This window comes from Stomoxys calcitrans, chromosome 1, assembly GCF_963082655.1.
Source record: "Stomoxys calcitrans chromosome 1, idStoCalc2.1, whole genome shotgun sequence".
Lineage (NCBI taxonomy): Eukaryota > Metazoa > Arthropoda > Insecta > Diptera > Muscidae > Stomoxys > Stomoxys calcitrans.
The window spans coordinates 269,126,701-269,151,566 of NC_081552.1; the positions used below are offsets into that span (position 1 = coordinate 269,126,701).

Below are 24,866 nucleotides of genomic sequence, written 5' to 3' on the forward strand. Positions count from 1 at the left end.
CGTACCAAAAATTAGGGACTGTGCCAATTTTTCATATTTCGAAGTGGGTAAAAACTCTGTTCCATTGACTTTTTCACTTAAAATAATTCTTAAAAAACCCAAACAAATGCCTTGCAAGTGTGCTGACACAGAAAAAAAGTCGGTTACAATCACGAAATTAATTGATCCAATAAATTTTTTTAATTGAAACTGCTTCAATCACGCAAATGATAATATCGATTACAGTTTTTTAAAAAGGTGATTGAAAAATTTTTCAATTACAAAAATTGCATATTTAATAAAAAAATTTATTGAAATTTTGTGAAATTTCCAATTAAAACAAGTGAAAAGGCGTTAAGATCCGCCGGGCCGAACTCGGGTATATATGTAAACCACCTTTAATCAAAATCCGGTGAAAATTGCATACCTTATGCTCCATAGCAACTGTATTGAAATATGTTCCGATTTTGACCAAATACTAATAAGTAAAAGTCATTATTCAATTGTGTATAACAAAATATTGGTCCTTTTAATAGCTATATCTAAAAATATACCGATCTGAACCATATACGACACGGATGTCGAAAAGCCTAACATAAGTCACTGTGTCAAATTTCAGTGAAATCGGATTATAAATGCGCCTTTTATGGGGCCAAGATTTGAAATCGAGATATCGGTCTACATGGCAGCTATATCCAAATCTGAACAAATCGGGTCCAAATTGAAGAAGGATATTGAAGGGCCCAACACAACTCACTAATCCGAATTTCGGCAACATCGGACAATAAATGCGCCTTTTATGGGCCCAAAACTTCAAATCGAGAGATTGGTCTATATGACAGCTATATCCAAATCTGGCCCGATCAAGACCAAATTGAAGAAAAATGTCTAAGGACCTAACACAACTCACTATCCCAAATTTCGGCGACATCGGACAATAAATGCGCCTTTTATGGGCCCGAGACCTTAAATCGAGAAATCGGCCTATATGACAGCTATATCCAAATCTGGGCTAATCGGGTCCAAATTGAAGAGTGATATTTAAGTGCCTAATACAACTCACTGCCCCAAATTTAGGCGTCATCGGATAATAAATGCGCCTTTTATGGACCCAAGACCTTAAATCTAGAAATCGGTCTATATGACAGCTATATCCAAATCTGGACCAATCAGGGCCAACTTAAAAAAGAATGTCGAAGGGCCTAATACAACTCACTGTCCCAAATCTCGGCGATATCGGACAATACATGCGCCTTTTATGGGCCCAAAAACTAAAACGAGAGATCGGTCTATATGGCAGCTATATCCAAATCTGGCCCGACCTGAGCCAAATTGCAGAAGTATGTCGAGGGGCTTAACTTAACTCACTGTCCCAAATTTTGGCGACATCGGACAATAAATGCGCCATGTATGGCCCCAAAACCTAAAACAACTTACTATCCCAAATTTCGGCGACATCGGACAATAAATGCGCCATTTATAGGCCCAAAACCTTAAATCGAGAGATCGGTCTATATGACAGCTATATCCAAATCTAGACCGATCTGGACCAAATTAACGAAGGATGTCGGAGAGCGTAACACAACTCACTGTCCCAAATTTCAGCAAAATCGGATAATAAATGTGGCTTTTATTGGTCTAAGACCCTAAATCGGCCGACCGGTCTATATGGGGGCTATATCAAGATATAGTCCGATATGGCCCATCTTCGAACCTAACCTACTTATGGACAAAAAAAGAATCTGTGCAAAGTTTCAGCTCAATATCTCTATTTTTAAAGACTGTAGCGTGATTTCAACAGACGGACGGACAGACGGACGGACGGACATGTCTAGGTCGTCTATCATGAATACATATGTTTTATAGGGTCGGAAATGGATATTTCGATGAGTTGCAAACGGAATGACAAAATGAATATACCCCCATCCTTCGGTGGTGGGTATAAAATTGGAAGGGGAAAGCACAGAGCCTTGTGGAACACCTGCGGTTAATGTATACTCATCTGATGAGAACCCATCTACAAGAACTCGTATAGTGCGATCTCTGAAAAAGCTCCATATAAATCGAACGAAGTTATTACCGACTCCAAAAGCGACTAGTTTTGATTAAAGTACACAATGCCAGACCCTATCAAATGCCTTGGAGATATCCAGAGCCACGACCTCACCAAACTGGTGGATAGAGCGACTCCATCGTTCCGACAAAAATGCTAGGATTAAGAACGCATTTCAACAAATGAAAAGTGGTGCTTTTGAAGCCTTACCTTCATAGGGAACTATTACATGCTTGTCACACTTCAATAAAACCTCAAAAGCACTAGAGTTGTCAGACTGTTATTATGTAATGTAAAAGCCTAAAACTAAAGCTTCTATCACACGATCAGACACGTGACATGAGCTGTCACTTTCTGTATTAATAAGACTTGTCTTATGTACCTCATATATTGGGTTGCCCAAAAAGTAATTGCGGATTTTTTAAAAGAAAGTAAATGCATTTTTAATAAAACTTAGAATGAACTTTAATCAAATATACTTTTTTTACACTTTTTTTCTAAAGCAACATAAAAGTAACAGCTGATAACTGACAGAAGAAAGAATGCAATTACAGAGTCACAAGCTGTGAAAAAATTTGTCAACGCCGACTATATGAAAAATCCGCAATTACTTTTTGGGCAACCCAATACAAATAGAGCGCGCTCTAATCGGCATGTATTCTCATATGTATTGTACTTGTTTTCATAGACATGTGTGTACATGTGTATTCGATGAAATAAAAATCCTTTTTAATCGAAAAAGTTGCATATTTTTTCCAATATCCCTTTGTCATATCTAATTCTTCGTACATACCACACGATGTGTAAAACTTTCAGAGTTGCTATTTTCGAAATAACATATGACATGTCTGATCGTGTAAAGGCAGCTTTAGCCTTTACACGATCTTCGTAATCCTGCTGCGAATATCAAATATTCTCGGCAAGATTCTGACATGCTAACCTTTGTCCCAGTGGTCAAGACAACTAGGGCAAAATAACATTACAGGAAACGAAAAGGCAGACAAGCTTGTGAGATCCGAAGCAAGCATTTCTCTAATGGCGGTTGCAGACATATGCCAACCTAACTCGAGAAATTTCTGGAATGAAATATCAGACTCTAAATGTTTAGCGTTGACGTGCCATCAAGAAGTAGAAGAGAAAAAGCTGCGGGTGAGGGATAGAGAAGAGAAGAGGGTCATAATAGGCCGATCCGATGGCCTCGTCAGATACCAATGCGATATGTTTATTTTCTTACATAACCCAATCTTCTCCACAATGGAGGCTTCACAACAGATAGACCGAAAAAATGAGATGGACCCCAAATGGTCCCGAACTGGTGGCCGGTACATTATAACTCCAGATAATATCAACTCAGACGAAGGGGAAAAAATCTAGCTTGGGACTGGAACCGCTTTGCCACATCTAAGCTACGCATGTGACCAACATCAGCATCAATGGAGCATAATATCGTCTCTCTATTTAGCCTATTAAGTCCCAGAAAACTGTAACATGCCACTTAGTGGGGACATGCATTGCATTGGAATAAAAGGAATGCAACACAAGATTGGCTTAATGAAATGGATGCATTGCGTTCTTTAGCACCGTTCCTTAGCATCGAAGACCCAGTTTGATTCTAAGACAATGCACAATGAAACCTCCACAAATGGTCAGTCAACCTACTCACCCACACTGTGAAGAATAATCATAAGTTCATGTGGCATCCGTTGGATAGATGTGTGCTCTTCAACTCAATTGCTTGGAATTGCTCAAAGAATGCGTCTCGTCCGGCCGTCTAAACATCATCACTTAAGAAAACACACTTTCATTGTTATTCAAATGCTCCAGGAGGAGTTGGGGCTGGAAGGGAGAGGTAATATGCGTCCCATTATGGACGTGGGACAAAAATACAAATGTAACAAAACCTATCAATTCAAATTAAGTGTGCAATTTTGATATAATGCCGGATTTCGGCATGGAAATGATGTCATTAAACACTGTAGCTATGTCATGTAGATGGCATTCATTGAGTTAAGTGAGTCCTTTGTGCACAAACAAAATCAAAATCTGCTTGTTTTCTTCATTTATGCTCCAATAAATAGGCAGTGACCTGATTCCACCACTCATACTTGCCCAAAAATACAACACCCTTGTTGGGTACAAACCCCCCCCCCCCAAATGGAGCAATTACAACATGCCCCCCTCCGTAAGATTTTGCATTGTTCTGGAGCGTGTGCCAGAATAACAAACCCCACTTGGAGGACCATTAATCACTCGTGCTCACCCACCCATATGCATTCAATAATCAAAGTGATTGCCAGTTATTCGAACAATGCCAAAAGAAAGACCAACAACAACCCCCACCAACAAGATATTCTCCCACATACCCACAGAGGGGTGCGGGCAATATTTTTGGAATCCTTAAAATTCGCAACAGTTGCTGAAATTCCAGCTACCCTTCCATTATTTACCACTGCACTCCTGCCTTCAGAGCAGGAGCAGGGGAGCGATTTTCATATGATAACGACATGGAACAACCACAACAAAGGCCATTTAATTGGTTCAACCCAGTCCGCTCATCAAAGTCTACGCCCTGGCAGGAAAGCGTAACTGATGCTCCTCTGCCGGCATACTTGAAACCCATGTTTGCGGATCCTTTAAGTTTGTTTGTACACCAAAAGTGGTACATTTATTTGGCTAAGCCAAGGATATGTGTGAGTGAGCAATGTCGTCATAAGGATTACAAGCCAAGGAATTTACATACTCGTTGTTATGAGCTACAACAAGGGCAACAAATGAAACGGCCACCACCACCATCATAGGGTATGGTTTGTAGCTGCAACCACTAAGGATAATCCAAGTACGAAGAGTACATTTCGATATAAACGACCAAGCCAAGATTATTGTCGTCGCCCTCGCCAACATCATTTTAAATGGCATCGCACCATCCTCTGCTGAACTCAGATGTGGTCTTTCTTATTGAAGCGCTAAAAACAGGGTGACCATGCGTGGCAAACGGCAAACTTTGGCATATTAGTAAAACAAAAGTGGTCGGAATTCTGAAATTAATGAGCAGTGCTGTGCGAGCAGCTTGGCGCAGAGCGACATCTCTTTATTGAGACATATATCGAGTAGTTCTTTGCGCGCTTACACATAGGTAAGCCGAGTCAAATTCAAAATCGTCTTTGCCCGAAGGCGAACTAAGCCTGCATTTGCACAAGGAAATGATCTGTACCAAGATTTACCTCTAAAGACTGAAGCGCTATGACCACATACGGACAGAGGGACAGTCAAGCGCGGCCTCTAGGCTCGGTAATTTGCGGCAAATGGAATGACAAAATGAATATTCCTCCATCCTATGCTGGGCTATTCCAAATATCTCTGGTCACCTCTGTGTTGTTACACCCAAAGTTCAATAAACAGCGCAAGGTCTTTGCAATTTCAGCATTTACAAGTTGACAAACAAAAATTATATTTATCCTCTAGCCCTCCTCCTTTCAGTCCGTCTGCCTGCCAAATGCCGCTCGGCCAAACCCAGCCCCACCACCACTTGCCAACTATGCCGTGGCGCATGAGAAAGTAGGCCGTCGGCGTTCACAGTTCATGAGTCTAGAGACGTCAGTGCCTTTGATGATGGCTGATGGCTGATGCTGGTGATGGCGAATGGCGAATGCAATGACACTACACGTCGTGGCAGTGGCTGTCATTGATGGGCTAGTCAGTCAACATGAACTTGGCAACCGGAAATAGTAAATGTCAAACAGATTCATTTCAGCCGTTAATCGTTCACTGCCTTATCGGGCGAAGGCGAAGCGAAGTTGATAAAAGGACAAAACGGTAAGAAAAGCATATACTAAACTGCAATCAAACACAAACTTTGTCCATCGATTGCCACATATCCTGTGGGATCTGTATACAAGTCAATGAAGTTAAATGGCGGCAGGATAAAAGACATGAAGTGGCATCCTAATGGCAAACTAAGCACTTGGGTCATCAAACAGATAGCAAAGAGCATTTTCCGGTTATTGACCCTATGGAAACCACAGCAAGTTGGGTGGTAAAGGGGCGAAGGTGTAATCCCATATGCACATACTTGTACAACATCACCACCCTGTGACTTTTGCCCGCTTATAAATTTAATCCTTAATATCCTGGGGTTATTGTACGAAGCTCTTGTTGAAAGCCACACCTTCTAAAGTGAAGTTTTACACCTCATGAGGTTTGATGCTCGCATACTCGCTGATTGCGGCGCGCATATCTTTGCAGCAACTTGCTCTTCCTCCATAATGAGAGTGGAGTGAAAGGGGGCCTACATGTACACGGGAGTGTAATCAAATATTGTGCTGTTTACACTTAATTGATTTTCGTATTGGGCCCTACTGCCGCCCAGAACGTCTCCTATAAAGTCAAACGACTTCATCTCTGCCTTAGGCTCATACTCGCAAAGCCAACACCACATCCTTCGCCTTCTACATTCACTTCAAACATGCGATTCCGCGTTATTAATTTTTCACATAACCATGGGCAGCAAACGGTTGGGTTGGGCAGACACTCACCTTCGATGTTTGGCGTTCCCATGTCCTTCGTTCCCTCTCCTTCAGCTTCTTGCGTTTGTTGGTTGTGTTTATTTCAAATATCGTTGTAGGTTGATTTCCTTTTTCAAAATCTTGAATATTTGGAGCACATTTCCGTTTCATTTCAAGCATCTGTGGGCTTCCATTAGCCCTGCCCCCCGCCATTCGCATAACTGTGTATGCCAAAAACAGTTGAAGTTGCACAAGTCTCCCAAATATTGCAGTGTTAGCAACAACAATCACACAATAAAATAAAAATTACTGGAATAGATTTGAGCTTGGGTTCGGCGACTCGAAAGTAAAAGTCGTCACAGCAAAACACAGAAAAGTGAAATAGTTTTGCGTTTGTGATCAGCAATTTTCGTAGAACATTTACCTTTTGGCAGCAAAAGGAAATGTTAGACACAAAAACTTCAATTATAGGATTTTGGCAAGCAAAGAGTGTTTGATCCGCCGGATTCACGAAAGTAGAGGGCATATGAACCTAATATTCCTACCACTACCACAAGATGTGCAGTGTTTTGCTTACATTTATCTTTATCAATTCGCAATACCTTCGGAATACTCTTGGGGTAATAGAGTTTTTATCCCTTCTTATTCAGGAACACACTCTGTTTTTTTGGCCGAAAAAATGTTGCATAAACTCACAGCCAATGTGTTTTCACCTGAGTGTAAGATCCAGAAATTAGAATCGTCTGTTCTCTCATTCAAATAGTTTCTAAATCAACACTACATGAATCCAGCGGATCTATCAGAGTATGCGATGAAGATTGTTTCCCTACACCCATAGAAAAAATCAAGCACGGCGTTGACAAAGCGGCCACATCTTGTATATAAATTTGAATTTGTGTTTGTTTGTTTGAAATGTTCACAGATTATGTAGGTTGATCTGGAAGGAAACATAGGCTATATAATTTTTTGATATCGGGAGGGGGGCGGACCCTCCCCCTTACACCAAAAGTACTACCCAAAAATAAAAGTGGACCGATCGGGACAATATGCGATTCAAATGAAATGTAATAAAGAGTAGAGTACGAATTTCATAATAAAAGTTGGATCCTGGTACCTGGGGGGCCGCCTCAGCCTCAAAACCCCTTAAAATAGGTCTATTTGATGATCATGACAATATGGGACTCAAATGAAAAGTATTCGGGAGTAAATTACGAATATGGTCAGGAAAAAGAAATATACTTTATAATTTGTTGATATCGGAAGGGGGCGGATAGGGGAGGGTCCCCGTTACCCCAAAAATACCACCCAAAATCACAAGTGGAGCGATAAAGACAATATGGATATAAAATTAAAGGTATTGAAGAGTAGAATACGAATATGGTATTAAAAATTGGTAAAGAAAGTCGACCTAACCCCAAAATGTCTAAAAACAGACAAATTGGTCATCCATATCAATATGGGGCTTAAATGAAAGGTATTTGGGAGTAGATTACGAATCTGGCATACAAAATCAGATCGAACTCCCCAAATGGGCATATGAACCATCATGACTATATGGGACTCGCTTTGTTTGTTTGTTCCGTAGAATCAAAAAGGGGAAACATAAGCTATATAATTTTTAGATATCGGATGATGATCCCCCTTACACCAAAAACGACACCCAAAACCAAAAGAGGACTAATGGGCACAATAGAGGTATCAAATGAAAGGTATTGGAGACTAGAAAATGAAAATCATATTAAATTTTGGGTCCAGCGGGCCGACCCAACCCAAAAACTCCTCTAAACAGAAATATTCGACGTTCCTATCAATATGAGACTCAAGTAGATTACAAATATGGCATAAGAAATTAGGTACAAGTAATGGGAGGTCGCTTCACCCCCATATCAGCTGACCATGGCTATAAAGGATTCAAATAAAAGATATTTGGGAGTAGATTAAAAATATGACATTAACATTTGCGTTGAAGTCAAGGTGGCTCTTTTCCTCTGAAAAATACGTCGAATAGATTGACTCATTATGGCAATATGGGACTCAAATGAAAGGTATTTGAGAGTAGAAAACGAATTTGATATCCAATTTTGGGGGTACGCCCTAAATCACCCTTAAACTGAATTTTATTTCCAACTATAGCAACATAGAGCTCAAATCTTCGGTATTTGGGAATAAAAATCGAATTTGATATCTTTTTACAGGGCCGGTGGCCTCCCCAACCAAAAAAAAAAAAAAAATAGTTTCAAGTTTTTTGCCTGTTAGGGCGAGATCATTAAATTTTACAATTTTTGTTTGTTTCTCTTTCGAGACGAGCTCAATGATCGGAGGTGCAAATGGAAAAGGAAAGCCAAAGATAGCAACACACACCAACCACTATGGGACGCGTTTCGTCTTTGGTTAGAAGACTTTTCAACCATATTAGGTGTGATGGCTTCAAGGGCCGTGCGTTAATATGTTGTATTTGAACATCATAAATAAGATGATGTCGGTAGGCTAGAGGATGCGTACAAGACTACCAAACATAAGATCATGAGTTCAATACCAAAATTATTAAAATTAGTTTTTAAGGATAGGAGTAGAGAGTGACAGAGGAAAACCCGAGAGCAGCAGTAAAATGAACGAAACAAAGCAGCCACCACCCGTAGCAAAGCACATATGGTGTGGCTGGTTAGTTGGTTTTTGCCTTGCTTATTGATATATTGTTGTTGTTGTTATATGTTGGCTTGCAAAGAGTGCCTTTCAACAACAAATTTGTACTTTGGGTCGTTGAGATTCAAACTAAATTGTTGCAGGAAAATTAACAACTTTCGTAGTTGTGTTTTCGACCAAAGTTGTTGTTTTTCAAAATTTGTTTATCTTTGTATATATCGGTGCAATATCCAAATCTGAATCGATTTTTTCCAATTTTAATAGGATTCGTCTCTTCACCAAAAAAAAATGTATGTGCCAAAATTGAAGACGATCGGATGAAAATTGCGACCTGTAATTGGTACACAAATTAATGTGGACAGACGGTCATAGCTCAATCGAATCAGAAAGTGATTCTGAGTCGATCGGTATACGCATCAATGGGTCATCTCTCTCCCTTCTGGGTGTTACAAACAAATGCACTAAGTTATAATACCCTGTTTCACTGTAGTGGTGTAGGGTATAAAAATCTTGAAGTCGAGGGGAGCGGATTAGGATTTTATTTTAGATACATGGTTTCGTCGGAGAAACTTCTTAGAATTGTATGTAGATTACGTGTTTGTTATAATATATTTTTTTTTTCATCCATACAAATCAATATTTACTCTTGTTTATATTTTTTTGTAAGGGGATCAGAAAAAAATAAAACCCCAATTTTGGGCCTTTATTCTATTTTCAATTTGGGCTTTATTGGATTGGGGCCTTATTTCATACTGCCGCCGCAAAAAGGGTAGGTATTTCACACTTTAGTCGCACAACATTAACAGGGCTGAGCGCGATTTTTACCCGAATTTGGAAAAAATATTTTATGTGTCATATAGAAAAAATCCTTCCTGGAACTGCCGAACGTGATACATGATAAAGGGCTACAAAGATTCTAATATTTGACCATAAGACTTAATAACTTTTATTGTGCCAGCAAAAAACCGGGGAAAAATGATTGATTTAGGCTTTAATATCAACCTTACCTTTTTTTTAATCGAATACCCAACTGTCTCTTTTTTTAAGAACGATATGACAACCGTTAAACTTTGTTGTTGGTAATTGGACATTGGGCATTTAATACTCCTCCCCCCCATTAAACAGTTAATGATCCTGCTAAACCGAGAACTAGGAGAAATTCAACGGAAACGTATTAAAGTTCCAGTTAATTTTACATCTTTTGCTACTTTACCAGCAACCGACGATTATCTTTCCCCGGAGGGAATCAATGGGGGTGGATTTTGTGCTTTAATGCTTGTTAACCAAATTAAAGGCAATGGAGTTTTGGGCCAGAAATGTAACCTTTCTCTTCACAATGCATGCAATCGCACAATCTCAACTTTTTGTTTTCACAACACTCGCAGCAACAACATTTACTAAACATTTCTTATCAGCAATGCCCATTTCGTATGGCCGGCCCCCAAAAAGGGAAAACAAAACTTTTCAATTTAATTTTGGAAAATTTATTAGTTTTTTTCCCAACTGCCTCTCACGACATTTGGGGGCAATACGGGTAGAAGACCAATGGCCACTGCCGAATTGCAACATAAGTCGAAGTAGTGGCAACAACAATCACAACGCCTAATACTACCCGTAGAGTCATAAAAGCGGGTAGCATATCTTTAAAAGCAACAAAACCAAATTGTATATCGATTTGTATTTTATTCCTTCATTTAATATGGTTATGGTACAGAGTTTCATATGATTTCCAATTTCAGTTGAATTCCAAAAGAAGAAAAAGGAAGGAAATTCTTGCAACAATATCATCCGTAATTGTTGGTTGGAACAAATTTCCCCTATTTACGGACGGACAATAGCCCTGTCTACTTTGTACCACAAAGAGACATCCCTGCCCCAGACGAGGGTCCAGCTAAGAAAGAGAAACCGAAACGTTGGAACAATGAACTGATGGCGGAGGGCAAACTGCAGTACAACAACAATTCGAGAGTAAGGAAAACAAGAGAAATAATTGAGATTTATTGACCAAAATTTCTTTCGTTGTTTAAAGAAAAGAAAATCCATTGAAATGTAATGGGTTTTTCATGCATAATAAACAAGGAAATCCAAGGTACTCCATAGCAATCCATCCCTTTGTGCCTTTTTGTGGCAACCAAAGTTGCGTCAATTGTTCGAATTCTACGAAATTGTGAATGGAACAATGATGAATCGAGCTGTATAATATTCAATGTCATATTGATGATGGAGAGTGGGGATGAATTGACGGCAATGATGTGGAGCCTACACACGATGCTAACATTGCCTTAGATTGAAAGTTGGACCCATAGACATTATGTACAAACCATCGAAATACATTCAAATCTTTCATAAAATTTTTCAAGTTTTTCTGCCTATTAGGACGAAGATCATTTCTGCAATGGAATGTAATTTTTGTATTTCAAAATCATGTTCGCCATTCTCCATTTGTGATGAGGACAACTCTAAATCTTCAACAAGAGAAAAAATAAAAGTGAAAAATGTGTGAAATAATAAAAAGTCTTGACTTGAAAAGAACGACTAAGGTCCATTAACCCTAGCCCTCTGAGGCAAAGAATTGACCCCTCGATAAAGGTTTGGATTTTATTGCATACATTATTCGAACTTAAAGTGATTCTATTTGCCAAGTAATGTGTCGCCATAATAGTAAAAATGTCGCAATGGTATGTTCGGCCGGGCCGAATTTTATATAGCCTCCACCATGGATCGCATGTGTCAAGTTCTTTGCCCGATGTCTCTTTTTAGGCAAACCAAGGATATTGGACAAAAATTTGCCATGCTATTGGAGCTATATCAGGTTTTAGACCGGTTCGGACCATACTTGGTTTGGATGCTGGAAACCATAGTAGAAGTCATTTTGCGAAATTTCAGACATAACGGAAAAATATTGAAGAAGTACCGGTTGAAAAAGTAAAGTCGGTAGATCGCTTTATGTGGGAGCGGCTATATCAGGTTATGGAACGACTCTGAAGGTCGTAGGGAAAGTCGTTGTACAAAATATCAGCTAGGTTAGGTTAGGTAAGAGTGACAGTCCTTTACAGACTTACTTAGACAATATCCAGTCCATTGCGATGCCACAGTAGTAACAAAGCAAGGCTTCTGGTGGGAATCGAAACCAAGGCACTTGCACTGGTAATCCAAGCATGCTACCAACTCGGCAACCGGGGCGCCCAAATATCAAAATATCAGCTAAGTCGAATAAGAATTGAGCCCTCTAGAGGCTCATATCGGTTTATGTGGAAGCTATAACAGGTTATGAGCTGATTTAGACCATACATGTCATAGTTATGGGAAGTCAAAACGAAACAATTCATGCAAAATTTCAGCCAAATCGAAAAAAAATTGCGCGCTCTAGAGGCTCAAGAAATTAAGAATTGAGATCGGTTTATATGGCAGCTAAATCGTATTATGAACCGATTTGGAGCATGCGTAGCACTGTTGGTAAAAGTCATAAAAAAATAGCTCATACAAAATTTTAGATAAATTGCATAAGAATTTAGGCTAAAGAAGTCAAGATCCAAGATTGATTTGTATGGCTGAAAAATCGAAATTTGGACCGATAAGACCCATTAGCGAACCTATCCCAGCTTTCTGGGGGATGGGTTGAAAACAATAAATTCTGTAAAATTCGGGGGAGTGGGAGGCTAAAACTTTTCTGGGGATGCTTAGCCCACCCCCCAGAATCCTATCTATGCTTATGATCCCAACTGACATACACAATTAGGAGGTATTTAGGCAAATTTTTAAACGCCTAGCTTAAAGTGCTTTCGACAGACGGACGTGGCTAAGTCGACTTAGAATGTCAAAAGATCAAAACAGCAAAACTTATTGCTTAAACAACAGTTTTTGACTGCTGAAAATGGAAAAGCAGACATTACTGCTGTTTCATCGAACATGGCTCTGCTATATTAGCAAACATTTCAGTCAGCTAAATCAGCAAACAAAATCTGTTGTTTTTAGGTGCAAAAGACACGTCTTTGCATATGTATTTTATTTTTATACCCTCCACAATGGGATGGGGGTATACTAATTTCGTCATTCTATTTGTAACACCTCGAAATATGCGTCCGAGACCCCATAAAGTACATATATTCTTGATCGTCATATCATTTTAAGTCCGTCTAGCCATGTCCGTCCGTCTGTCTTTCGAAAGCACGCTAAATTTCGAAGGAGTAAAGCTAGCCGCTTGAAATTTTTTACAAATACCTTTTATTAATGTAGGTCGGTTGGGATAGTAAATGGGCCAAATCGGTCCATGTTTCGATATAGCTGCCATATAAACCGATCTTGGGTCTTGATTTATTGAGCCTCTAGAGGGCGTAATTCTCGTCCGATTTGACTGAAATTTTGCACGTGGTGTTTTGGTAGCACTTCCAACAATTGCGATAAGTATGGTTCAAATCGATACATATAAACCGATCTTGAATCTTGACTTCTTGAGCCACTAGAGGGCGCAATTCTTATCCGATTTGAATGAAATTTTGCGCGCAGTATTTTGGTATCACTTCTAACAACTGTGTTAAGTGTGATTCAAATCGGTTAATAATCTGGTATAGCTGTCATATAAACCAATCTGGGATCTTGACTTCTTGAGCCTCTAGAGGGCACAATTCTCATCCGATTTGGCTGAAATTTTGCGTGAGGTGTTTTGTTATGACTTCCAATAACTAACTAACTGCGCTAAGTATGGTGCAAATCGGAACATAACCTGATATAGCTGCCATATAAACCGATCTGGGATCTTGAGTTCTTGAGCCTCGATTTGGCAGAAATTTTGTGCAACGGCTTCTCTCATGACCTTCAACATACGTGTCTAATATGGTCTGAATCGATCACAAGCTTGATACAGCTCCCATATAAACCTATCTCCCGATTTTGCTTCTTGAGCCCCTACAAGGAGCTATTCTTATCCGAATGAACAGAAATATTACTCAATGACTTCTACAATATTCAGCATTCATTTATGGTCCGAATCGGACTACATTACAAGTTATGTATAAAATTTTAACAGAAACCATGGTAGTGGGTTCCCAAGATTCGGCCCGGCCGAACTTAGCACGCTTTTACTTGTTTCTTCATCCCCCTTCATAATTAAACAGCAGTCATTTTCAGCAAACAAAAGACTTTTCAGCAGTAAGCCTGCTACTCTGAACTTGCAGTAATACTGCTGTAAAAGCAGAACTACTGCTATAATAGCAGCAAAATTAATTACTAACAGTCAGTAGACAGTGTTTGCTATTTTCAGCAAACTTTTTTTCTATGAGTGTAATTATAAGCTCTTTGGGTTGAAAATCTATATTTTTCACATAATGTAGCAGGGTTTACCGAATAAGGTTAAGTCAAGCGATCAGCCGGCGTCATTTTTTTTTTTAATTTCTGGCAGTACTTGGTATTGAGGATGTCAGCTTTGTTCTGTTTTTACATTCATTCTTTGTTTACGTTTTCTCCTATTTGATGACATTTTCATTCAGGAGATTTGACATCCTTAACGATGTTCATGGGGCCTATCCACTTTATGGTTTCGAAAATAATCTAACCTTCTATTAGTGAATCCTGATAATGTAGTATACCTTCTATTTGTGAATCCTGATAATGTGGTATATCATAGATATATGTCTATCGTATGAAAATGTCAAACTATGCCTTATAGAAGTTGTGAACAATAGAGATGGGAACTCCAAGCGACACCATAGCAAAAATATTCATTTTTTTTCAAGGCAAAATCAAACTTTTTGTAGAAATTAATTAAATAATTTCAATAAGAATTGTGCGTGTTCATGTTTGTACAACGTTTAAATCAGAACACCGAAAACATTCTGAGATATAAAAAAGGCAGTTGCTTTTAAAAACTCATTAGGTTTTCCCTTTGTTTTTTCACGGTCCAAAAATACATTAAGAATTCATTTTTGTCCGATATTTTTAGACAATCCCTAAAGGTCGCTCATGACCATGGACAATTAGCAGAAATGCCACAGAGCATGTGGTCTAATCGCACGTTGACAATGGTCCTTAAAAGTAGCTCAAATGAAATCATTACTTAATCCTCATGTAATGTTAACTACACACACACACTCACACAATCACCCACCGCAATTCCCTGCATGCACACATACACTAACACACTAGCACACAAAACCCTTATAATTGAAGTCATAAACAAGGCGAAACCCATTTGTCCTTTCGTGCCTTTGTTACACTGAGCCTTCTTTTGGCTATTGTGCCAAACAACTCGGGAAGGAAATGTAACAACCCAAAAAGTTAACTGGCAAAAAATTAAGCCCTCTCTCTCTCTCTCCCTGTTTAACAGATATGTGGAGTACATACAATAATCAAGGAGAAACAATGGCGAAAACTGGGGTAATAATAGAGCTAAGACTACAATATGACTCTGGTTTATATACCAAAAAAGTACCGTATACTTCTGTCAGTCTATCCAAATCATGATAGTGCTCGAAAGAGTTCTGACTTTAAAATTTGGACAAATACTTCATATTGCTCTAGGTCGATTTGGATTGTAAATGGGCGATATTGTTCAGTTCATGCATTAAAATAGCTCCCATATACTGAGATAGGATACAAATTAAGGCTTTTTGGGGCACAAAAATCTAGTTGTGGACATTTCTGAATCGTATTCAAGATTTGCTGTTGTACAGTGTACTTAACTGGAACAGTATCATATTAGGAACGTCTTAAATATTTGAATTCAAATCTCCACTTTGACTTTCTCTGGCACTCTCTTCACAGTATTTGACAGTATTTGTATCAAGTCGTTTCCACATTACAGAAAATCCCCCATTGTGTTGGGCCGTATTCGTAATAGACCTCTGGCTTTCGGGTATTTACACATTCCATTAATTAACTTGCAAATGACAGAGTAAAGGACCCTCAAACGTGAAAAAGGTAAACCTTCCACAACCGAACAGTGTGTGTGTTTGTTTCCTCGCATGTCTCTCTATCTCTCTCACCCTTTTTCAACGATTACCTGACCTACCTTCATATTCAACCGTCTCAAAAGCAATGTTCGAGCTTTGTTCACTTTATTACATCAACAGAGTCTATTAAGGTGCAGTTAAAGTTTCATTAAAAAATCTTGATTAAAATTTTTTAAAAATTAAACAAATGAAACAAAATGACAAAAATTGCTATACGGGTAATTTGGATCACTTGAATGAAGTATAAGCGAATGTAGCTGTGAAAAACTTCAGGGAGAAACAAATGAGAAACCCTCCAAATGAATAATAATAATAACAAGTAAGAGCGCGCTAAGTTCGGCCGGGCCGAATCTTATATACCCTCCACAATGGATCGCATTTGTCGAGTTCTATGCGCGGTATCTCTTTTTAGGCAAACCAAGGATAATAGAATAAAATTGCTATGTTATTGGAACAATATCAAGTTATGGTTCAAATCGGATCCTAATTGAACTGAATATTGGAGACTATAGTAGAAGTCATGGTGTAAAATTTTAGCCAAATCTAGTAAGAATTGCGCACTTAAGGGGCTGAAGAATTAAAATAGGGAGATCGGTTTATAGGGATGCTGTATTAGGCTATAAACTGATTCATGCCATATTCGACACGCATGTTAAAGGTCATGTGAGAAGACGTTGTACGAAATTCCAGCCAAATCGGAGGCTCAAGAAGTCAAGATCCCAGATCGGTTTATATGGCAGCTATATCAGGTTATGGAGCGATTCGAACCATTCTTAATACAGTTGTTGGAAGTCATAAGAAAAAACGTCATTCAAAATTTCAACCAAATCGGATAGGAATTGCTCCCTCTAGCGGCTCAAGAAGTCAAGATCCAAGATCGGTTTATATGGCAGCTAAATCAGGTTATAGACTGATTTGAACTATTATTAATACAGTTGTTGGGAGTTATAACAAAACACGTCGTGCAAAATTTCAGCCAAATCGGATAGGAATTACGCACTCTAGACGCTCAAGAAGTCAAGACCCCAGATAGGATTATATGACAGCTATATCAGGTTGTGGACCGATTTCAACCATACTTGGTGCAGTTATTGGAAGTTGGACCAAAACACCACGTGCAAAATTTCAGTCAAATCGGACGAGAATAGAGCCCTCTAGAGGCTCAAGAAGTCAAGACCCAAGATCGCTTTATATGGCAGCTGTATCATAACATGGACCGATTGAATGACGAAATTAGTGGAGGGTATAAAAAGAGTACAAAATTATTGAAATTTTGCATCATTTAGCATTGAAATTAGCGAATTATAAACATTTTGCAAATTTTTCTGCACTTACATAACTGTTTTGTAGAGGCACTCTGGTATCCGAGTTGGTTGCGTCCTCGGATTATCAGTGCGGGGGTCATGGGTTTGATCTGTTTGATTTGACATCAGACAGATTGACAGATTGAAATAATTTCTCAAACTGCAGCTGAAGCCAAAAAAGCATTAACGACCACGCAATGGATTTAAATGACTGGTGATATGACCGGTAATTTTTCTTAATAGGATTAAATTTGCCTCAACCATCCTGCGGGGATATTTGGAACATGGTTTTTATTTTATTTCAAATATGAAGCACTTTCCGTTTGTTCAAAATTTAATTCAGTTTGTCATTAAATACCAAAAGTGGGTAGGCGATTTTACAATGCTTTAATTTTCAGACACTTTAATATCACTATTTCAATATTATCCTCGCTCGATGGCTGCCTTTGAATCCTTTGGCAGGAATCGAAGTGAATTAACTCCTTGCCATATTTACACATAAAAATTAATACGTTTCGGTGTTTCCTTTTTTGTTGTAATCACCGCAGTAACATCGAGATAATATTGAAATAATGAAGATAAATGTTGCAGCGGGATTTCGCAAAAGCCAAAGCCAAAGCCCAAGGTTTTCGAAGTAAGGACATGTAAGCAAATGGGGAATACAATACCAACCAAAGTAGATTCTTGCTTCGGGCTTCAGACAAATAAACCAGAAATTAAATGAACGAACAACAAAGAAGAAGGATAATAAAAAACAACATTAATTGCGATTGCATAACAAGGAGCTTCAGATGGAGATAGGACCAGTTCCCAAAACTAAAAAGAGGCTGACATGTAACAGGCTGTAAATTGCCATCCTAGCAAATGATAAAAGTAACTTTTGCCAAAATGTGCGAAAAGAATGTGCGAAAGTAGATGCGTTAGCTCCCTTTTACTCAATCGAAAAATATATCACAAAGAACATGCGAGTTGAAAATAATATAGGACTTGTAGTTGAAAAATTGTTCTTAAAAAAAAAGAATGTAAGTGTTAAGTTAAGTAGGGCCGTATATCACTTACCATTCACCATATATGGCGTTTAGAAAGTTCTCAAGACGATTTCTTGCTATAGCTGGGTATGCACCTCTTGCGAAATTTTCGTTTGCAGCAAAGACATTTATGTCGCCCCTCCTAATCCTGGCAACATTTGTGAGATGCAATGGGTGCGGATATTAATCCGCACATACAACTAAGCCAGTAATCGGCTTGTTATGCGCTCTCTAGGGATTAACTAGGGAGGGATTAACCGCCACTGAAAATTTCTAATGCCCTCGCCAGGACTCGAACCTTGGCGTTCAAATAAAATCAATAAAAATTTTTTTTAATGGAATGCTCTTTCAATTGAAGGTCATCGTAGCGCAGAGGTAAGCATGTCCGCCTGGGTGCGAATCCTAACGAGACCATCAGAAAAAATTTTCAGCGGTGGTTTTCCCCTTCTAATGCTGGCAACATTTGTGAGGTACTATGCCATATAAAACTTCTCTCCAAAGAGGTGTCGCACTGCGGCACGCCGTTCGGACTCGGCTATAAAGAGGAGGCCCCTTATCATTGAGCTTAAACTTGAATAGGACAGCACTCATTGATATGTGAGTTTGCCCCTGATCCTTAATGGAATGTTCATGGACAAAATTTGCATTTTTACATTTGCACTTTCAATTATCACCTTTTGGTGATCATTACTGTAAATTTAAAAAATGAAAGAAGATCCCCACAAATAATAATAAAGAAAATATGTAGCTGCACTTTTAGAACAGAGCATTCGAGTTACTGATTTGGTTGTATTAAAGATTTTTAATATTGCTTCCCAGTGTATGTATATTGCATAAATGTAATACGTCGTTGAAAACGTCGTAAATTGGGTTTATTATACCCTCCATCATAGGATGAGGGTATACCAATTTCATCATTCTGTTTGTAACACCTCGAGATATGCATCCGAGACCCCATAAAGTATATATATTCTCGATCATCATGTCATTTAAAGTCGATCTAGCCATGTCCTTTCGTCTATCGAAAGCACGCTATCTTTCGAAGGAGTAAAGCTAGGCGCTTGAAATTTTGCACAAATACTTTTTATTAGTGTAGGTCGATTGGGATTGTAAATGGGCCAAATCGGTCGGATTGTAAATGGGCCAAATGGTTTTGCACGTGGTGTTTCGGTATCACTTCCAACAACTGTGCTGAGTATGGCGTATATCGGTACATAATCTGATATAACTGCCATATAAACCAATCTGGGATCTTGACTTCTTGAGCCTCTAGAGGGCGCAATTCCCATCCGATTGGACTGAAATTTTGCACGTGGTGTTTAGATATCATTTCCAATAACTGTGGTAAGTATGCTTCAAATCAGTCTAAGTTTTGATACAGCTGCCATATAAACCGATCTTGGGTCTTCTTGAGCCTCTAGAGGGCGCAATTCTTGTCCGATTTGGTTGAAATTTTGCACGTAGTGTTTCGGTATCACTTCCAACAACTGTGCTAAGCATGGCGTATATTAGTACATAACCTGATATAGCTGCCGTATAAACCGATGTGGAATCTTGACATCTTCAGCTTTTAGAGGGCGTAATTCTTATCCGATTTAACTGAAATTTTGCACGTGGTGTTTTGGTATCAATTCCCACAACTGTGGTAAATATGGGGTAAATCGGTACATAACCTGATATAGCTCCCATATAAACCGATCTGGAATCTTGACATCTTCAGCTTTTAGAGGGCGCAATTCTTATTCGATTTGGCTGTGATGTTGCACGTGGTGTTCTGGTATCACTTCCAACAACTTTGCTAAGTACGATTGAAATCGGTTCATAATCTGGTATAGCTACCATAAACTGATCTTGGATCTTGACTTCATGAGCCTCTATAGGGAGCAATTCTCATTCGATTTGGCTGAAATTTTGCATGGGGTGTTTTGTTATGAATTCCAATAACTGTGCTAAGTATGGCGAAAATCAATACTTATCCTGATATAGCTGCCATATAAACCGATCTGGGATCTTGACTTCTTGAGCCTCTAGAGGGCGCAATTCTCATCCGATTTGGCACAAATTTTCTACGATGACTTCACTCATGACCTTCAACATGCGTGTCTAATATGATCTGAATCGATCTATAGCTTAATACAGCTCCCATATAAATCGATCTCCAGATTTTGCTTTTTGAGCCCCTACAAGACGCAATTCTTATCCGAATGTTGAGCATTCAGTTCATTTATGGTCCGAATCGGACTATATCTGATAAAGCTCTAATAGCATAACGGTTCATATTCAATATTCTTTGTTTGTCTGAAAAGAGATACCGCGCAAAGAACTCGTCAAATGCGATCCATGGTGGAGGGTATATAAGATTCGGCCTGGCCGAACTTAGAACGCTCTTACTTGTTGTGTACTGTGGCAGATGCTAACGCTGAACTCCTCAGTTCGAATTTGCGGACATTTTTGCTAGCAAAACTAGCTTAAACTTCAATCGTACAACACTCGTTGACTTGAGGGACGTTTTGCTCCTCTTTCTTAACGAGATGTAAGTGCAATAATTTGTAATTGGTATTGCATTGATGTCTACTTTTCTGAAAGATTTTTCACAGTTAACATATATGACGTTCTCGACGTTTTCAAACGTTTAACAGCTGAAAATCCCAAGAAAACCTTCATATAGATCCTTGAAATATTTATCGGACCATGATCTAAAATAATGCATTGGCGATCCTCTGATTTGACATCTATTGGGCGCATGGAAACCCGAATTCCTAGTTAACCATTAACAGTCTCATCTTAAGGCTGGTACTACGTTTTTTGGGAGGAACTTTCCCTAAATCGTTCTTTAGGTGCTTTGACTAGGTTACCACATTTGATTTTTTTGGGTTTCTTTGGTCAAAATGTTGCCATTTACGTATAAAAACTCATATGGCACCAACCAATTCATCAGCTGTTTACGTACATGTTTACATACAAATGTGAGTGTGTGGATTGCACTCAAATTATGTTGTTGCAATTTCAACCAAAACCCACCCCTTAGAAATTAATAAATAATGAAACACAAAACTATTTAAAAAGAAACGAATTCTGCTTTTTTTTTGCAATAACAATTAGATTTTGTTGTATTTTTGTTGGTATAAGTTAAATAAAAACACCTTTCCAAAAGCCTTTGCCAGCATCTTCCACTTGTATACAAACAATGTTGTTGTAATAGCAAGACCAAAAGCTGAACACGTTCACAATCGTTGTTACTTTGTACAATAGTTTGTTATTAAAGAAACATTTATTATTTATTTTTTTAAGAAGTATATTTATTTATATTTTTATAATTATATAAAAATATTTTCTTATTTATGTATCCACAAACAATATTGTCTTTTCCACCCCGAGTAAGAACATGTGAGCAAGATCACTAACACTAACAAACGCTTAGTTACAATTACAAGTTTGGCGATCGCGTTTATTTTTCATAAGAAAACGACTTGCGCAGCAACTGTGATTGTCGTGAAGTGTAAATTTTCACTAGATAAAAGTCATAGGGAAACGAACAATTTTCAGCAATATATCCGCGAAAACCGAATATAGTACCAACCTTTATATCTAATTCCAAAGTTATTGCTTTGGGATTTCTTGTTTACTCAATGATGAAAGGTTCGTATTTTATTATCATCCTGTGGAAAATTGTATGCTGCTTGTTGCTATCAACCCCCATCTGAAACGTTATGCAACGTTAATACAATACTCCGTACCACAATAGTGGTTTTGGGGTATAAAAACTGATAGCATGGTGAATGGTATTGAGAGGTACAGGAAAACTAAATAAACTATTGGTTTTTCTTTTTACTTATCTTTCGATTCAGAGTTGCGTACTGATAGCAAGTCAGCCCTTATTCTAATATTTTTCACATTTTCTAAAAACTCCCCGCTTGTATGGGAGCTTTGAAACCTCACGCTCTCCCTCTCGTCCATTTTCGTTTGCTTCACTGCTGCCCATCATTGATTAATGGGTATCATCGTTGGAATGAAAACCATTTGTTGTACAATTTCATAATGGGACATTAACTTTTTTGTCGTTTATTGACAGGCGTTTGGTGCGTCGCATGGCGCAATGCAATTGCGGGTATTATGAGGGCTGTTGAAGTTTTTAGTTTACGCTAAATTGAAAACTATGGAAAAAACGCAATGAATGCAATTAAAGAATTACTTCACTTCATTGCACTCAGCACAAATTAATTGATTAATGTTGTTTTCCATCCAAAGTCATTGAACTTTCGCCATAGTGCGCCACGGGGAGTAAGAAACAATTGAAAATTGGTAGATTTTTCTCCTAATAGACAAATGATTACTTATCTGCATTTTAAGTTCGACTCAACATTTCGAATAAACGCTTTCCCTCTTTTTGCATATTTTTTTTATAAATGTGCACATGTTATACATTAAAACTCAACATTTTCATGTAAAACAACATTCAATATCTTTGAATTTACTTTCAAAGTTGTAATCACTTAATTATTATTCACTTTGCAAAGCAACGACGTGAAAAGGCTTCTAAGAGCTGATCTGCAAACTCCATCCCAAGTAGCAATAAAGAGTTTTAAATTACCATTACATGACCCATAAATATACGGCATATTTGTTCCACTGAAGAAACTTTTTGCAAGAAACAACTTTTGCTACAACACTTTGCATATGGATACGCAATAAGGGAAAATGTTTTTGAAATTGTTCAGTATCAGCCCATTTCGAATGTTTTTATACCCTCCACCATAGGATGGGGGTATACTAATTTTGTCATTCTGTTTGTAACACCTCGAAATATGCGTCTATGAACCCATAAATTATATATATTCTTGATTGTCATGACATTTTAAGACGAACTAGCCATGTTCTTTCGTCCGTCTATCGAAAGCACGCTAACTTTCGAAGGAGTAAAGCTAGCCACTTGAAATTTTGCACAAATACTTCTTATAAGTGTAGGTCGTTTGAGATTGTAAATGGGCCAAATCGGTCCATGTTTTGATATAGTTGCCATATAAACCGATCTTGGGTCTAGACTTCTTGAGCCTATAGAGGGCGCAATTATCGTCCGATTTTACTGAATTTTACTGTGCTTAGTATGGCGCACATCGGTACATAAACTGATATAGCTACCATATAAACCGATCTGGAATCTTGACTTTTTGAGCCTCTAGAGGGCGCAATTCTCATCCGATTTGGCAGGAATTTTGTACCACGGCTTCTCCTATGATCTTCAATACACGAGTCCAATATGGTCTGAATCGATCTATAGCTTAATACAGCTCCCATATAAACCGACCTCTCGATTTTGTTTCTTGAACCACTACAAGGCGCAATTCTTATCCGAATGGATTGAAATATGACACAATGACTTCTATATAATGTTCAGCAATCAATTTATTTATGGTCCAATTCGGACTATAACTTGATATAGCTCCAATAGCATAACAGTTCTTATTCGATATTCTTTGTTTGCCTAAAAAGAGATACAGCGCATAGAACTTGACAAATGCGATCCTTGGTGAAGGGTATATACGATTCGTCCCGGCACACTCTTACTTGTTTCATTCAGCTTAGGAGGTTTTCAAAGAAAACCTTGGTATTTGGTTATGACGTTTGGAAGAGCCACAACTTTATGATCTCTACGTGCTGTATTATACTTCCGAGTTGCGTACTGTATCATTTGGAATACATTTGAAGAAACATATCCAAATTCCACTTTAAATAAGGAAGTATTTACATACATATGCAACTCAAACAGACATATATGCTGATTTTCTCAACAATGCAAAAACAAGAAGCTAAAATTTCAATACACTCTTTGAAAAAAAGTCTGCTGAAAATAGCAAACACCGTCTGCTAACTGTTAGTAGTTAATTTTAATGCTATTGCAGCAGTAGTTCTGCAATTTCCGAACAGCAGGCTTACTGCTGAATAGTTTGTTGTTTGCTGAAAATAACTCCTGATTAATATGAAGGGGATGCACAGTGGTCCCGCGCATACGACAAAGATAACAAGTAAGATCGTGCTAAGTTCGGCCGGGCCGAATCTTATATACCCTCCGCCATGGATCGCATCTGCCTCTTTTTAGGCAAACAAAGAATGCTGAATATTGCAGAAGTCATTGTGTAATATTTCAGTTCATTCGGATAAGCATTGCACCTTGTAGGGGCTCGAGAAGCAAAATCGAGAAAGGTGTCATCAGAAAAAATTCAATATCTCAGTGAAAAATCGTCATAATGGATGTTGTAGGACAAGGAAAATGGTTTTTCCCTGGAAATATATGCACATAAGGTGTTTTTTGACAAAATATCCCTAAAGTTTTAACAACTATCACAGCCTGAGACAGCGACCGTGTTGACATCGTTTAAAAGCGGCCTCTATATAACGAGTAGTATCCTCTT

The 24,866-nt window shown here is 38.4% G+C and overlaps 1 long non-coding RNA gene across 1 annotated transcript in view; it reads left to right on the forward strand.

Moving 5' to 3' along the window:
- The window catches only part of LOC131994344 (uncharacterized), a 37,060-nt gene extending 25,442 nt beyond the window's left edge, over positions 1-11,618 (forward strand). Inside the window, exons 2-3 of the long non-coding RNA XR_009396644.1 lie at positions 10,917-11,145; positions 11,207-11,618. This is a non-coding gene — a long non-coding RNA (uncharacterized LOC131994344). The remainder of the gene's footprint in view (positions 1-10,916; positions 11,146-11,206) is intronic.
- The last annotated feature ends 13,248 nt before the right edge of the window (positions 11,619-24,866 follow it).